Source organism: Rosa chinensis, chromosome 2, assembly GCF_002994745.2.
Source record: "Rosa chinensis cultivar Old Blush chromosome 2, RchiOBHm-V2, whole genome shotgun sequence".
Taxonomy (NCBI): domain Eukaryota; kingdom Viridiplantae; phylum Streptophyta; class Magnoliopsida; order Rosales; family Rosaceae; genus Rosa; species Rosa chinensis.
In genome coordinates this window covers 75841605-75855943 of record NC_037089.1, presented here as the reverse complement: position 1 = coordinate 75855943, position 14339 = coordinate 75841605, and the positions used below count along the sequence as shown (strand labels likewise).

At 40.5% G+C, this 14339-nt stretch overlaps 1 long non-coding RNA gene across 1 annotated transcript; it reads right to left on the bottom strand.

Annotated features, from left to right (window-relative positions):
• Positions 1–2691: 2691 nt before the first annotated feature.
• On the bottom strand, positions 2692–12783 carry LOC112185021. Its single transcript, XR_005805350.1, has 7 exons — positions 12345–12783; positions 12176–12263; positions 11398–11473; positions 4958–5275; positions 4789–4876; positions 4011–4086; positions 2692–2952 (listed from the first exon to the last, which is right to left on the bottom strand). It is a non-coding gene; the product is annotated as an uncharacterized LOC112185021 (long non-coding RNA).
• Positions 12784–14339: the final 1556 nt, after the last annotated feature.

Genomic DNA, 14339 nt, shown 5'->3' with positions numbered 1-14339 from the left:
GAACCCAATATTTACTCATATAACATTGTGATAAATGGGCTATGCAAAAACGACCGGGATGCTCTATGATGCAAGAATTGTGATGGGTCTAAAGGAAAGAAAAAATATTTTGCCATATACGGTTTGCTTCTAATTTAGTTATGAATTTGGGGACTACCTAAGCGGTGCTTCAAGACTTGGTTGCTTTCAATTATGTAAAGAACTAAGAAGCACCAATACGGGTACGAGTATCCGGATACGATACGATCGGATACGTGAATACGGCAAATCTTAAAAATAATAGGATATGGGTACGTGAAGGATACGTCAATTAAATATATATATATATATAATTAGAAAAATGCGGACGTCCATTTTCAGCCCTCGGATGGGATTAAATGACTTCAACGGCTCATGGCTTTCCTGATGTCCTTGTTCACATGGCATGTCTGGTTGATAAGCCACCAACCTTGAAACCAATTCAACGACATCACCATAAGTCCTCATCTTCTGACTTCTCTTCCAATTCAATTTAGCATAGAATCCTCTATTTGAAGCACCCCAACTATTGGTTCATACAAGAATCTGCTCATCCTTCACAGTCAAAATCTTCTGATCCGCATTATTTCTTCTTTCGCGGACGTCCTCTCCTGAACTTGTCTGTATATATAAATATATATATATATATATATATATATATATATATGAGAAGAAGCACAAAGCTTTAAGCAATCGGCTTCAGAACTGGGTATAATCCCAAATTGAAGCATTCAACTGATTGAAGACCAGAAGCTGCAGAATAAACGTACCCAAACTGAAGAGAAGAGACGAAGAGCAGGAGAAATCGGCTAGAAATTGAAGATCCAAGCTCCAAGCTCCAAGCTCCAAGCTTCAAGCGAATCAATGAAGAGAAGGCTTGAGCAAAGAAGGTTGCGACTTGCGAAGAAGAACATAAGAAAAGAGATGAAGAGCAGAGCGAATCTCAGATTTGGTCTCTGTCCCGATCTGGGTTTGTTTTTTTTGTTTTCAGGGTAAAAAGTCAGCATTACCCCCACGTATCCGATTTATTTACATATTTACGTATTGATATAGGATAGGACGTATTCAAACCGTATCCAAATTCGGATACACGTATCTAGGCGTATCCGAGCGTATCGTACCCGGATCCCGGATCGGTACGGGATACGAAGCCAATTTCACGTATCCGTGCATCATAGGTAAAGAACCATATATGTACTTAAACTATCTGATTTTTGCTTATCAAAAGTTTATACGAACAATCAAGGCCTACTAGTTAGGGTCAGGCATAAATGTAATGCTTTATGCCTTTAACATGGTTCCTTTAGGTTTCTGCTGCATTGTAAGTTCTGCAACAATGGCAGTTCTATTATGGTAGTCCCGTTCTCTGTTTCAATATTCCACTCTTGGTCTTTAGGACTTTATTTTTGTTTGCTTATGTTATTGTTCTTCTCTCCTTTATCGCTGGCATGTGGGTTAGTACTTTCTGTATCCTGTCATATCTTTGCTTACATGTTTTTTGTGCTTCCAAATGCAGATTGTCCACCTTAGTGTCTTTTAGATGGCTAGGTATGTTTCAAGGAAAAGACCTGCTATTGCTTTATTTTTTAAGGTAATACCCTCCCATTTTTTACATCTGTAGAGAATATAAGGGTTTTTAAGTTTCAAAGCTTGCATGTAATGTCTGGAATTTTACTTTTGGGATTGCTAGCTAGTTTGTTCTAATATCCATATATTATGTTTGTCTAAATTGGTTCCATAACGGAGAGTGGTTCTCAATGGGAAGTGGATATCACAAGACGTGATTGCAAGGTTTGGTTTGAAAAGGGTTGGCACGAGTTCTTTAATTTTATAATTCAAGGTTTGTGCTTTACCCTTTTGTACCTTGCTTTGTGTATTTACAATTTGCAAGATATGGTTCAAAACAGTTTATGCCTGTGTAGTGCGGCAGTATTCTGGTGCTGAAAATAGAAAGGTTCACCAAGTTGTTGATCCAAGAAGTCATGGAAAGGTGCTAACTTCCTGAAGAAAGATAAGTTTGAATCCTTAGCTCCTTCTAGAAGAAAGAACAATTAGCTGGAATTCTGTAGAAACCTGGAATTCTGCAGAAACTGCCCTGCAGCACAGCTCTCTTTGGTATTTGTTTGACCCTATTTACTGATATTCAAATATCCTGAAATTTTGACATGATTTTTTTCTATTAGTTAACAAAGGATCTGAAAAGTTTCCTCTTATTCCGAAGCAAAGTGATTTTTTGGTGATTTTTCCAAATTTTGTCTGCATTTGGGAAAGTTACAGCATTTTGAATGTAACTTCTGATCATCTGTTGAGATTTGAACTCTTATTTGAATCATTTAATCTCTGGTTCTTATGTATATTGAATTATGCATTTCAAATGGTTGTTTCAAAACTGATTTTATGTCAATTGGACTTACAATGAATTTTTGGTGAATTTTCTAAGTTGACCATAGTGCTGAGATTTTTTTTATATAACTCCTACAGTTCAGTCAGATTGTGTTCATCTTTTTCCTTGCTTTCCAAACTCCGAATTACATGAAATTTTAATATGTTCTAACTCAACATGTTTAATATGAGTCTGCAAAATTTCAAGCTCATGGCTAAACAAATGAATTCCCAAATCTAAGCCGTTTATGCCTTAATATTCCAGTTCTGTCACGCCCCGAATTCTGAATAACACAATCAAAATCCGAAACATGAATTAAACAAACTTAAACACTTATACATTCTGAAAATTTTTCAGAACAATCATGCCTCACACCACTCAAAATACAAATCTCGAAAACTTCGAGTTAATTATTACAACTCACTCTTACAACGTAAATTTTGTAAGCTCTAAATGAGCATAACAAACCTCACAAAATGTTGTAACCCAAGTGCCACCACTCTAAGCAGCCCGATCACCGCCTTGGTTCTCCTGACCTGTAGGATTACCCGCTACACCGTTTGAATAGTGTACCGGGATTGCAACAATACAAACCCGGTGAGCTTGACAGCCCGTATGAGTAAACGAAAGGATTGCACGATTTAAAATGACAAAAGCAACTCAGGCATAAAATCAACTCAAGCATTTTCCTCCCTTTGCAAAATCATTGAAGTGCACAGTGTCACTTCAAACATCAGTCAACTCACATCTCACAATGACCACGACACCACAACTACACGTTCTCTCTCTAATACACAAATGTATACTCATGGGCATGCGATTTTTATTTTAATCCCCCATGCAGTATATTATACTCTAAGGCATGCGATAACTCACGTTATCCCCCTAGCAGTATAGTGTACTCAATGGGCATACGATAACTCGAGGTTATCCCCCATGCAGTACACAAGGCAGACAGACTAGAGCTCTAACTGAATCGTAATGTGTCACCTTGGCCAAGGTTCACCTTTACGATAATATTTGCCTCAATTCACTCGACTCCTCAACTGAATCGTAATGTGTCACCTTAGACAAGGTTCACCTTTACGATAACAGTTTTTCTCATCTCACTCGACTCCTCAACTGAATCGTAATGTGTCACCTTAGACAAGGTTCACCTTTACGATAACAGTTTTTCTCATCTCACTCGACTCCTCATTTAATTCATCTCAACGACTCAACTATCACACTTTACTCAAAAACTCTTTCTCATACTCAACTCAACTTATAAGATAATTTATATCTTCACAAGAGTAATGCTCGGATCATAACTCATTTAACCATATCAATACTTCATCCAATATCACACCATCCAATATTTATTTCACATAAATATATATATATGAAACCATTCCCTCAGGAATGATTACCAACACCACCATAGTTCACTTGCATTAAAACAAAATTCATTTTATAAATAAATTCATTTTACTTACCTATGGACCGTAGTCGAACAAGTCCATATAATTTAAAACAAATATTTATTTTCATAAAACAATTTCCACAATATCATACTTAAATAAAATCACCGAATTTCGGTTCGTAATTGAACCATGTGCGATTTACTCACCTCGATAATCCCGCTGCGTCTTCAAATTAATACAATCACACCAAACTCGCTCGCCCAAGTAAAAACCGTCAATCACCTAATCAAACACGATCTTAACTTAGGAATCATTCATAAACCACACATACATGGAAATCCAACGGTCGGATCCTAAAATAAAAACGATCCAACGGTCGGATCGAAATTATATGATGATCCAACGGTCGGATCCTCACGGATCGCCATTAGGATCATCCTCCAAAATCATTACGAAGATCCAACGGTCAGATCTTCCTGAATCGCCTTTAATAACATCTCCACAGATTTATATGAAAATCCGACGGTCAGATTCTCACGAATCGCCTTCCAAAACACAATTTCACAATTATACGAAGATCCAACGGTCGGATCTTCGCCCGTGACCACACAAAGTCATCGGTACAGTCATACGAGCAACATCTTTAAATTTCAAGTCCATTCAACGGTCTGATCTTCACAGATCATAAATCGAACGATCGAAATCGATCGAAATCGTAAAATTCACAACTAAATCATACGAATCGAAAAATTGCGCATAATATATCGAAATGATCGTATCGAAGTATAGAATCAAAAAAATGTACAGAAACTGTCCTTGTGACCCCCGTAAGTGGCCGGAAATGGCCGCCGGAGTTAGTGGCAGCGCCGCCGCCGACCACCACCAATGGTGTCGGGGCCAGGCTGCTCTGCTCCGTTTCATCAAGCTCAATGACTTTCCTAACTAGCATGTAAGCTGAAAATGACCGGAAGGGATAGAAAATACCTCAAACAGTCGGGTTGGCCGGAAAAACCCAGAAACCGGCGAGCTCCGAGTTCGACGTAAAAACTGCAACCTCAGGCCTCGATCCCTTCTATAAAGTTGTTAAGAACATCATGGTGAACACACTGGTTCAAGAATCAATCAAAACCAAGCTCTACAACTCGAGATATACCTGATCGAAGTTTTCGGTGCAACCGGGTTCGAGTTCCAGCCGCGTCCAGAGGCAGCGCCGCCGTGAAAGGGAGGTTCTGGGAGCTTCAGAAGGTCAAGGCGAACCTGTGGGTGAAGTTTGGGAAGGTTTCGTGGCCGGTAGCTCGAGTTATCAAGCTTGGAGCAAAAACGGGTTTTTCGGCCTCCGCCGCCGTCTCCGGTGGTTCTGCAGCGCAAGGCCGCCTCCTGCAGCTGCGCACGATCGTCTTGAAGGTGTGGGAGGTGATGTGGTGCTGCCTGGTGGCCGGTGGAGCAAGAGAGAAAGGTGAGAGCCGATGCTCTGTTTTTCGGACGAGAAAAGAGGGAGTGAGAGAGAGATGCAGAGCATGATAATCATGCTTGAAACAGGAACAAACAAGCCCGAGTTTTAGTCCTTAAAATCAGAAAGTGGTGTTTGCCACTTTTTCCTTTTAACTACAGTAGTTCCATTATGATTGGAAAGGAACGGTTATTACAATCTACCCCCCTAAAAAGAATTTCGTCCCGAAATTCAAGCACCAAAAGTCTCAAAGAGCTGCGGATACTTCACTCTCATGTCTGACTCCAACTCCCATGATGCATTGCCCTCGTCATGATGACTCCACTACACCTTCACAAGATCAACCTCCTTCCTACGAAGTTTCTTTGTAGACCTATCTATGATACGAACAGGTTCAACCACAAAGGTTACATCCGTGTTTACCTCAATCGTACCATGATCAATTACATGGGACACATCTCGGATGTACTTCCTGAGCATAGACACAAGAAAGACATTGTGTACACCAGACATGCAAACAGGTAAGGCGAGGCGATATGCCAAGTTCCCCACCCTTTCCAGAATCTCAAAGGTAAGGCCCTATGTATAACATTACATCCCAATAGCCACTAATTTAGATCATCACTGATGTAAACTCGCACAACAAGAGTTCTCAAATGAAATCCTCATTCCCACTTACGTCACCGACATGACATTCCTTTACCGCATCATTTCTCAAAATTACAACTCAACAATTGCCTCAAGCAACACACACAAATCACCACGTGGTATTGCACATATAACTGTTTTCACACAGATCGTCATCCCGTACAGGCATACAAGCACAGTAAACACTCACACAAAGCGTTTCGCTACTCAATTAGCATCACGGTAAACCTCCATAGTAAAATTTAAGCATGCACTAATCTACACAACAATAGAGATGCATCACTCAAAACAAATCATCCTCAAAAGCACGCCAATAAAATGTGTCACCCAGTGATGATGACTTGGGCCTGCTCAATCCTTGGGCTGAGCACTAAGGCTGGCCATTTGGGCCAAAGAAATCGAACCAACTACATTTCGAACCGGCCCAAACCAATTTGGGCCAAAAACTCAGCCCACTAACCTTCTACTCGGCTCAGCTCAGCTTAGCCGTACAGTTTGGCTGCTTTCGGCTCGGCTACAGTATGAAGTTTTACATACTGTACGTATACTGTACTGACCGTATATACATCCGTATATCGAGCAAATACGATATCCAAAAATATTTGTAAGAGGTAAGTTTCGAACTCCCGACCCTATACCCCAAGGCTTTGCTCCCAACCACTGAAGCAAAAGCTACATTCATTAATATATCCTCACGTGTTATATTTATCATGTCATAAGCGACATAATAAAATAAAAGGGGAGGCAAGGTTCGAACTCTTAACCTGGTGTATGAAAACTTTGCCCCCAACCACTGGAGCACAAGCTGTGCTTATTATAGTATGTACAAATGTTATACTTATTATGTCCAAAACGAATATAATAAAATAAACGAGAGACATGGTTTCGAACCTCAGACCTCTAGTACACAAACTCAGCCTTCAACCACTCGAGCGTAAGCTGCTCTCATTATTATCCATACAAATCCTTCTATTTAAACTCAACCGTTTCAGCAATCAGGCCCAAAATACCCAAAACTATTTCAGAAATCCGGCCCAGCTCATCCAAAACTGTTTACAGAATCCGGCCCAACTCATCCAAAACTGTTTGCAGAATCCGGCCCAGCTCATCCAAAACTGTTTACAGAAACTTGGCTCATCAGGCCTCCACCCACAGCTACAGTGATGGCCTTGATCCGAGACAGGCCCAAGTACGGCCCACTTGTGTCACGGCTTATCCCTTCCGTGATTTACGGCAGTCAATTCTGCTTTCGGCTAAAGCTGTCTGCCACAGCGCCTCGAGATCCCTCCTGTCTCCCTACGCGCTCTACACGCGTCAACAACTTTTCCGGGTTTCAGGGTGATTTTAATCCAACGCGTAGAATGAATCACAGAGATCGTCCATCCAACGGTGGAGATCTGCTCACCTCGCTCTATAAATAGGTGCATTCTGAGGAAACGACTGTTCACTCCAAAGGAAAAGAATTTCATTCCGAGCTTTAGCCATTCTCTCTCAAACTCTTCAGCCTTCTCTTCTCAAATCTCCAGTCTTTCCTTCACCAATCTTCAATCCTTCTCTCTCAGATCCTTTTCTTCCATCTGAAAGACTCAACCTCTTCCTTCATCTGAGAACTTCAGATCCCCAACTCCACTTCATCAACTTCAATCCTTTTAACCACACTTTTCCTTAAACACTCAACAAACTTCGTTCTTCAATTTTCACTTTCTCTCAACTCATCACCATGGAACCACGAACTCTGCAACTAATGGAGCTTCAAACCCAACAGCAAATGGAACTACAAGCCCAGCAATATCTGGAACTACAACAACAGCAACCAACCGAGGAGGGAGGAAGCAACCAAGCAGCCGGGAGTAGTGCCAACACACTTATCAGGCCAACCAATAACCGGTGGGCTCCAACACCAGCTCAACTGAGAATCCTCCAGGAGCTTTACTACGACAGGGGGCTTAAAAACCCAAATCCAGAGCAGATTCAAGGGATCTGTCTCCATCTGAAGCCGTATGGGCAGATCGAGAACAAAAACGTTTTCTATTGGTTCCAGAACCTCAAGGCTCGTGAGAGTCAGAAGTTGAAGGAAATCCGGAACGTTCGGGTTGGTGGATCCCTCGATCTCAAATTTGGATCCACAAGTTCTACTGAAGGTGGCAGATCCATCGAGCTCAACTTTGGTTCCACAGATTCCACTGGTGATGATGGGTCGATCGATCTAACCCTTGGGTTACGATCATTCATGGAACGACGAGAAGGAGATCACCAGGAGGTCGAGACTCTCCCACTATTCCCTGAGCACGGTGAAAACATCCTTGGTAACCCGAAGACTACATCCGAGGAAGGTAGCGCATTTGGTTACTATTCCGGTGGCTCGGGCGATTACAACCGTGGTTCCCACATTTCTCTTGAGCTCAGTCTCAACCCTTCCGGAGCTGCTGATTTGGCTTAGAATAGTGTAGTCCTCTGTTTGTTTATTTTGTAACCTTACTAAATCAATAAGATTGAATGCATGTCGTCTTTTCCTTAAACAACCAACAACGACACCAAGGATCGAACCTTGGTCACCCATTGCTCTTTCAAGGCCTTAGCCGACTCTGCTGCACACGTCGTTCATAATGATGTAACACAAACAATCATTCAAAACTTAACAATCAATTAAGTCACTTAGTGGTCTAGCTAGCATCCTCTTAGCCAAACCAAACACAAACCATTCCATCGCTAAAATTAGGAACTAATAAAGGTAAACACTTCCTGAGTTAACTAGGAAAACCCACATCCTTAGAGTTACTCGTACTAATCTTATAACATCTCAACCATTTCATCAATCAATTGCTCCATCAACTTACCACAATTCAACCCTATAATTTCTATATTCAGAATCCGAATCAAACTCCAAATCACATAGTAATTCACTTGAACCACTATGGATACCCAACAATGTCACTACAATCAATATCCAAAATTGCACTTAACCATTTCTCCTAAAATCCATAGTCACGGAAACACACTCTCGTCTAACATCATTTACAGAGAGTTGTTCTAAATCTCTCCATCAATTACCGACCAAGATTAATTCCATTTGCAAAACTTTAAGTGCCCCGCCTACTTAAACTTAAAATACAAAACAACCTCAAATTCACTTCAGTCTATCTCCATACTACGATCCAACACTTAAGAAAACTAATTCACATAAATCAATTTCCTCTACTTAATAAAACTATGCCCACAAGTCATAGTCAGGTCAACAGACCAAGGTGTCCAAACGGAGAATTTCCAATTCAGTTGTCTTGTGAATCACAAACTATCATTCAAAAATGATGCACGTAACATCAACCATGTATATAAAACACGTGCATCGAACTCGATTTAAATTTAGAATCACTAAAACTACCACTAGTCCCACTTCAAATAACCCTTATGATTTTAGGTACTCGGAGACAACACAAGTATAAAATCGTTCGTCTCATTCACTCAAACACGAGATCAAACTCCGTTCTCACAACTTAAACTCAGCTCAACAACTTACAAGCACGTGGAATAATTAATCACAATAATACATCCCCTAACTGCAACACAACTCACAACTCCACATGAGTCATGAATCTGTTCAACAACAACAGGGTGTCCAACCGAAGAAAGCAAAGATTCTATCACTTTATACTCGTATCCACCCTAGGTACGTGCATAGGCCAACAGCATGCCTTCAACCAAACACATCAACAACAAAAAGAACCCCACTTCCATAAAACAATTCTCACTGTCTCATCAGAATTAAATCTAGAGGTTCCCATTTCCTTAAAGATTGTACTCGCGGCAACTGAACTTATTCTGATACGAACCTCCATGACCACTCATGGTCCTAAGTACTACTCCTTTCGAATATCCAACACCTAAGAAGTATAGTATGCTTGGCTAATACAAGTATAACACTTAAAACACAGTATAAGTCTAATACAAATCCATATTAACCAAGTCAATACTACAGGGAAGGTATTCACGTTCCTAAAACGACCTAGCGGACTAAATGACTCCCAACACTCATGCATACCCAATGACTTAGCCAATACCGAAGAGCACACGATGGGGATCCGCTGCAGACGGGCCATCACTCGGAAGGTATTGACACATCACCAAATATGCACCTTACGCTCTGATACCAAACTGTCACGCCCCGAATTCTGAATAACACAATCAAAATCCGAAACATGAATTAAACAAACTTAAACACTTATACATTCTGAAAATTTTTCAAAACAATCATGCCTCACACCACTCAAAATACAAATCTCGAAAACTTCGAGTTAATTATTACAACTCACTCTTACAACGTAAATTTTGTAAGCTCTAAATGAGCATAACAAACCTCACAAAATGTTGTAACCCAAGTGCCACCACTCTAAGCAGCCCGATCACCGCCTTGGTTCTCCTGACCTGTAGGATTACCCGCTACACCGTTTGAATAGTGTACCGGGATTGCAACAATACAAACCCGGTGAGCTTGACAGCCCGTATGAGTAAACGAAAGGATTGCACGATTTAAAATGACAAAAGCAACTCAGGCATAAAATCAACTCAAGCATTTTCCTCCCTTTGCAAAATCATTGAAGTGCACAGTGTCACTTCAAACATCAGTCAACTCACATCTCACAATGACCACGACACCACAACTACACGTTCTCTCTCTAATACACAAATGTATACTCATGGGCATGCGATTTTTATTTTAATCCCCCATGCAGTATATTATACTCTAAGGCATGCGATAACTCACGTTATCCCCCTAGCAGTATAGTGTACTCAATGGGCATACGATAACTCGAGGTTATCCCCCATGCAGTACACAAGGCAGACAGACTAGAGCTCTAACTGAATCGTAATGTGTCACCTTGGCCAAGGTTCACCTTTACGATAATATTTGCCTCAATTCACTCGACTCCTCAACTGAATCGTAATGTGTCACCTTAGACAAGGTTCACCTTTACGATAACAGTTTTTCTCATCTCACTCGACTCCTCAACTGAATCGTAATGTGTCACCTTAGACAAGGTTCACCTTTACGATAACAGTTTTTCTCATCTCACTCGACTCCTCATTTAATTCATCTCAACGACTCAACTATCACACTTTACTCAAAAACTCTTTCTCATACTCAACTCAACTTATAAGATAATTTATATCTTCACAAGAGTAATGCTCGGATCATAACTCATTTAACCATATCAATACTTCATCCAATATCACACCATCCAATATTTATTTCACATAAATATATATATATGAAACCATTCCCTCAGGAATGATTACCAACACCACCATAGTTCACTTGCATTAAAACAAAATTCATTTTATAAATAAATTCATTTTACTTACCTATGGACCGTAGTCGAACAAGTCCATATAATTTAAAACAAATATTTATTTTCATAAAACAATTTCCACAATATCATACTTAAATAAAATCACCGAATTTCGGTTCGTAATTGAACCATGTGCGATTTACTCACCTCGATAATCCCGCTGCGTCTTCAAATTAATACAATCACACCAAACTCGCTCGCCCAAGTAAAAACCGTCAATCACCTAATCAAACACGATCTTAACTTAGGAATCATTCATAAACCACACATACATGGAAATCCAACGGTCGGATCCTAAAATAAAAACGATCCAACGGTCGGATCGAAATTATATGATGATCCAACGGTCGGATCCTCACGGATCGCCATTAGGATCATCCTCCAAAATCATTACGAAGATCCAACGGTCAGATCTTCCTGAATCGCCTTTAATAACATCTCCACAGATTTATATGAAAATCCGACGGTCAGATTCTCACGAATCGCCTTCCAAAACACAATTTCACAATTATACGAAGATCCAACGGTCGGATCTTCGCCCGTGACCACACAAAGTCATCGGTACAGTCATACGAGCAACATCTTTAAATTTCAAGTCCATTCAACGGTCTGATCTTCACAGATCATAAATCGAACGATCGAAATCGATCGAAATCGTAAAATTCACAACTAAATCATACGAATCGAAAAATTGCGCATAATATATCGAAATGATCGTATCGAAGTATAGAATCAAAAAAATGTACAGAAACTGTCCTTGTGACCCCCGTAAGTGGCCGGAAATGGCCGCCGGAGTTAGTGGCAGCGCCGCCGCCGACCACCACCAATGGTGTCGGGGCCAGGCTGCTCTGCTCCGTTTCATCAAGCTCAATGACTTTCCTAACTAGCATGTAAGCTGAAAATGACCGGAAGGGATAGAAAATACCTCAAACAGTCGGGTTGGCCGGAAAAACCCAGAAACCGGCGAGCTCCGAGTTCGACGTAAAAACTGCAACCTCAGGCCTCGATCCCTTCTATAAAGTTGTTAAGAACATCATGGTGAACACACTGGTTCAAGAATCAATCAAAACCAAGCTCTACAACTCGAGATATACCTGATCGAAGTTTTCGGTGCAACCGGGTTCGAGTTCCAGCCGCGTCCAGAGGCAGCGCCGCCGTGAAAGGGAGGTTCTGGGAGCTTCAGAAGGTCAAGGCGAACCTGTGGGTGAAGTTTGGGAAGGTTTCGTGGCCGGTAGCTCGAGTTATCAAGCTTGGAGCAAAAACGGGTTTTTCGGCCTCCGCCGCCGTCTCCGGTGGTTCTGCAGCGCAAGGCCGCCTCCTGCAGCTGCGCACGATCGTCTTGAAGGTGTGGGAGGTGATGTGGTGCTGCCTGGTGGCCGGTGGAGCAAGAGAGAAAGGTGAGAGCCGATGCTCTGTTTTTCGGACGAGAAAAGAGGGAGTGAGAGAGAGATGCAGAGCATGATAATCATGCTTGAAACAGGAACAAACAAGCCCGAGTTTTAGTCCTTAAAATCAGAAAGTGGTGTTTGCCACTTTTTCCTTTTAACTACAGTAGTTCCATTATGATTGGAAAGGAACGGTTATTACAAGTTCACTTGTGTCTACTTTTTTATGTGTGATGCAGATTGCTTTGACCCTTTCGTGTCGATTTTACTGGGAGAGGAGAGCTTGCAGATCGTCATGTCAGTTCCATATATATATATATATATATATATATATGGTACTTGAGTAGTACTAAGGAAATTTTGTTGTCCCTATACATAGAACTGGTCACTATATGATCATACTTAAACCTAGTTTTTTTGTGCCTTCATTGATCATACTTAAACCTTGTTTAGTATTAGGGTACTGATGGGATTGATCACTATATGTATTCATGTATTTTGGTGGAGACAATGATAAATTTGGCTTCTTTTTTATGACTAATTTTAATGGCTTTGGTGATTGTTATTTATGAATGATATTGATATGGTTAAAATCTTACACAGGTTTAACAATATATGTTGCCTCAACATATATAGGATAATAGGAACAACTAAACCAAATTATTATCTATTGTTTCTTCTTACTTGTAAACAACAGAAAAGTGAAATCATAATCAATATCAAACAACAGAAGTTGCAATCAGACTACAGAACTCATCACATAGATGTTGACTAGAAGAACCTAAAGCAACATAAAACTGACCTTGAAAACTAATTCAGACAACATATTTGTCAACTAAATGCTAAAATTGGTATATTCAAACAACAGAAACACATGTTTCCCTGTCAATTAAGAAGCATTAAAACCACAGATATATGCCTAAGTCTGTTGTCCACAATTCTTATGGAACAACATTTATTTGTTGTTTCTTCTTGTTAAAAACGACAGAATGTCACAAATTCTTCAAAGTTGGGTTGTTCAGACAACAGAGCCTTGCAGATATTCTGCTGTGTGAAGGAGATGAGACGACGGAGAATATCTGTCGTCTGATGCCATAAGAGACCGCAGCTGGATACACAACAGATAATTTGCATATCAGACAACAGATGATATATGTCGTCTGAAGCTATTATTGGCATCAGGGGCGGCCCTGAGGGTGTGCAAGGTGTGCCACCGCACAAGGCCTCCGAAAATTGGAGGCCTCCAACTTCGAGTTTCAAATACGTATATGTAGGTATTAGTCAATATATTGAATTTAGTTTCCAAAATGACTACAAAAGCAAGTCTTGTGCAGTTGGTAGGATGGCAAATGAGCGCGTGCCTTCATTCCCTTTGGTACAGTTTCGAGTCGTGGGCTGAGTTTTTTAATCTTCCTTTCTTTTTTTTCTACTTTTTTTCTTTCTTTCTTTTTTTACTTTCCTATTTTATTATACCCATTCATTTTCTTTAAGTTATTATGCAACGAACATAAGAACTCGGTCAAATTTTCGCACTAGGTCTCTGAATTCTCAGGACCGGCCCTGATTGGCATAGTGCATGTTGAACAGCCAGCCAAAGAACAACCCATCAATAAAAGAACACCAGGGCTTATGTCTCTAGCTACGTACCTCACCTATCCCCCTTAACTATATATGATAGATTAACATGATGAAAGTCATGAAACC